The sequence below is a fragment of the Protobothrops mucrosquamatus genome, unplaced genomic scaffold (assembly GCF_001527695.2).
Source record: "Protobothrops mucrosquamatus isolate PMUCROS unplaced genomic scaffold, P.Mucros_1.0 scaffold109, whole genome shotgun sequence".
Taxonomy (NCBI): Eukaryota; Metazoa; Chordata; class Lepidosauria; order Squamata; family Viperidae; genus Protobothrops; species Protobothrops mucrosquamatus.
In genome coordinates, this window is record NW_015386481.1 from 905909 (window position 1) to 910112 (window position 4204).

Genomic DNA, 4204 nt, shown 5'->3' on the forward strand with positions numbered 1-4204 from the left:
TCTCAAACTGGATGGTGGGAATCCTTTTGGATCGCTTCCCTCCCACCTTCACCCCCTGAGAAATAATGTCAGAAGCAGCCGGATCTCTTAGAACCAAAAGTCTCTTATAGTTTCAGCAATTCTTCTAAAAGTCAGTTGTGATTGACGGTGAAGTAGCATTCTATAATCCATCAACAGCCACGCCTAGGATTAAAAAGGGTCATTGAGGAGGTTTTTTTGGTTCTAAGAACCATTGCCATGGCTAAATTTACAGCAGGCAAGAATGGTATAAAATCTATTATCTAAAGGTCCATTCCTCCTTCTTCCATTGATCCTGCAGGCTGACGACTGAGTCTTCTGTCTTCTAAGGTGGTGCAGAGAACAGGCCTTTGAGATAAAAAAAAACCCCTGACATTACTTCAGCTGCCATTGGAGTTTTACTCCTAAGAATGCACAGTACATAGTGCCTACTATTACCTCAGACACAGGTGTTATACTTACCAATCTAGGCATAGGGACCATCAAGTAGTCCCTATGCCACCTCCCTCCATATCCTAAAACTTTGAAGAATACAAGACTCAGCTGAACTTACCTCACAGCGCAGGAGGCCACATCACAGCCGGAGGCTAACAGGGCTTGAGCTGGAGACATTTTCATGCTCTCTTCTTTCTTCTTTTCCTTCTTCCTCTTCCTCTTTCGAGGAAGATTGGCAGCAGGGGTGCCATCGTTCCTCCCCTCAACCTCAACGACTACAATATCTTCTATAGCTCAACGGACACACCTAGCATTAAAAAGGGCCATTGAGGTTTTCTTTCTGGTTGTAAGAACCATCGCCAGGGCTAAATTTACGCCAGGCAGAAAACTATAAAATCTATAATCCATATAAAATCTATAATCCATCAACAGCCATGCCTAGGATTAAAAAGGGCCATTGAGATTTTTTTGGTTCTAACAACCATCGCCATGGCTAAATTTATGCCAGGCAAGAATGCTCTAAAATCTATTAGCAAGCACTGGCCACACACTGGTCATTTAAAAGGGCCAATGAGGTTTTCTTTCTGGTTCTAAGACAGTGGTTCTCAACCTGTGGGTCGGGACCCCATTTGGGGTCGATCAACCATTTCATGGGGGTCGCCAAGCAAGGCTGTCCGCCATTTTTTTTGTATGCCATTTTTTTCCCCTTTTCCGGCGGGTGCCTTCCCTCCCTTGGGCTGGGCCAGCTGGTGGTCGGCCTGCTCTGTCTCTGCCGCTTGCCAGCTACGCCTCAGCCGGCGCAGGGGGCGGAACCACACATGCGCGGCACTCCCGGGCAGGGAAAGTCTTCGACGTACGACCGGTTGGGTAGTCCTTGACTTATGACCGGTTTAGTCCTCGACTTATGACCGGTTTAGTCCTTGACTTATGACCGGTTTAGTCCTCGACTTATGACCGGTTTAGTCCTCGACTTACGACCGGTTGGGGTCGTGGCATTAAAAAGGTTGAGAACCACTGTTCTAAGAACCATCGCCAGGGCTAAATTTACGCCAGGCAGAAAACTATAAAATCTATAATCCATCAACAGCCATGCCTAGGATTAAAAAGGGCCATTGAGGATGTTTTTTTGGTTCTAACAACCATCGCCAGGGCTAATTTTATGCCAGGCAAGAATGCTCTAAAATCTGTTACCAAGCACTGGCCACACACTGGTCATTTAAAAGGGCCAATGATATTTTCTTTCTGGTTCTAAGAACCATCGCCAGGGCTAAATTTATGCCAGGCAGAAAACTATAAGATCTGTTACCAAGCACTGGCCACATACTGGTCATTTAAAAGGGCCACTGAGGATGTTTTTTTGGTTCTAAGAACCATTGCCATGGCTAAATTTATAGCAGGCAAGAATGGTATAAAATCTATTATCTAAAGGTCCATTCCTCCTTCTTCCATCGACGCTGCAGGCTGACGACTGAGTCTTCTGTCTTCTAAGGTGGTGCAGAGAACAGGCCTTTGAGATAAAAACAAAACCTAACATTACTTCAGCTGCCATTGGAGTTTTAGTCCTAAGAATGCATAGTACACACTGCTTACTATTACCCCATTTGCAAGTGTTACTTACCTAAGAAGGACCATCCAGAAGTGGAAGAGCATCCACTTCCCTCCATATCCTAAAACTTTGAAGAATACAAGACTCAGCTGAACTTACCTCACAGCGTAGGAGGCCACATCACAGCCGGAGGCCAACAGGGCTTGAGCTGGAGACATTTTCATGCTCTCTTCTTTCTTCTTTTCCTTCTTCCTCTGCCGTGTCCAGCAGGTCTTGTCTCTTTCGAGGAACATTGGCAGCAGGGGTGCCATCGTTCCTCCCCTCAACCTCAAAGACTACAATATCTTCTATAGCTCAACGGACACACCTAGCATTAAAAAGGGCCATTGAGGTTTTCTTCCTGGTTCTAGGAACCATCGCCAGGGCTCAATTTACGCCAGGCAGAAAACTATAAAATCTCTTAACACGCACTGGCCACACACTGGTCATTTAAAAGGGCCATTGAGAATGTTTTTTTGGTTCTAGGAACCATCGCCAGGGCTAAATTTACGCGAGGCAGAAAAAGATAAAATCTATAATCCATCAACAGCCATGCCTAGGATTAAAAAGGGCCATTGAGATTTTTTTGGTTCTAGGAACCATCGCCAGGGCTAAATTTACGCTAGGCAGAAAACTATATCACCAATAATCCATCAACAGCCATGCCTAGGATTAAAAAGAGCCATTGAGGAGGGTTTTTTGGTTCTAAGAACCATCCTTATTGCATTTCATTCCTCCTTCTTCCATCGATGCTGCAGGCTGACGACTGAGTCTTCTGTCTTCTAAGGTGGTGCAGAGAACAGGCCTTTGAGATAAAAAACCCTAAAATTATTTCAGCTGCCATTGGAGTTTTACTCCTAAGAATGCACAATACATAGTGCCTACTATTACCTCAGACACAGGTGTTATACTTACTAATCTAGGCATAGGGACCATCAAGTAGTCCCTATGCCACCTCCCTCCATATCTTAAAACTTTGAAGAATACAAGACTCAGCTGAACTTACCTCACAGTGTAGGAGGCCACATCACAGCCGGAGGCTAACGGGGCTTGAGCTGGAGACATTTTCTTGCTCTCTTCTTTCTTCTTTCTTCTTTTCCTTCTTCCTCTGCCGTGCCCAGCAGGTCTTGTCTCTTTCGAGGAAGATTGGCAGCAGGGGTGCCATCGTTCCTCCCCTCAACCTCAAAGACTACAATATCTTCTATAGCTCAACGGACACACCTAGCATTAAAAAGGGCCATTGAGGTTTTCTTCCTGGTTCTAGGAACCATCGCCAGGGCTAAATTAACACCAGGCAAAAAACTGTAAAATCTCTTACCAAGCACTGGCCACACACTGGTCATTTAAAAGGCCCATGAGGTTTTGTTCCTGGTTCTAGGATCCATCGCCAGGGCTAAATTTACGCCAGGCAGAAAACTATAAAATCTATTACCAATCACCGGCACATCTAGCATTAAAAAGGGCCATTGAGATGTTTTCTGGTTCTAAGACCCAACATCATGCCTGAATGAAGCCAGGCAAGGAATCTACTCAGGGTTTCAGTGGCCACGTCTAGAATTAAAAAGGGCCACAAAGATTTATTTTCCAGTTCGAGGACCTGATGCCTCACCCTAGCAAAAAATCTAGTTATTAATTTATTTAGATGGGAAAACCTCATCACAAAGTTCAACACCAGATTTATTTTTGGTTCTAAGAGATCCGGCTGCTTCTGACATTATTTCTCAGGGGGTGAAGGTGGGAGGGAAGCGATCCAAAAGGATTCCCTCCATCCAGTTTGAGACTCAGCTGGACTCACAACTCAAACGAGAGGAGGAGCCGTTTCTGCCTCTGCCAGGGGGTGGGCTGGGGGGGCACACAGGCAAAGAGCAAGGACAGCCTGCGCTTCCCTCCCAAGGCGCAAGCAGTCCCATCAGCCCCAGCCCCTGCCAGTTGCCCTCCCTTCCCTCCCAAGGCGCAAGCAGTCCCATCAGCCCCAGCCCTTGCCAGTTGCCCTCCCTTCCCTCCCAAGGCGCAAGCAGTCCCATCAGCCCCAGCCCTTGCCAGTTGCCCTCCCTTCCCTCCCAAGGCGCAAGCAGTCCCATCAGCCCCAGCCCTTGCCAGTTGCCCTCCCTTCCCTCCCCAGGCGCAAGCAGTCCCATCAGCCCCAGCCCTTGCCAGTTGCCCTCC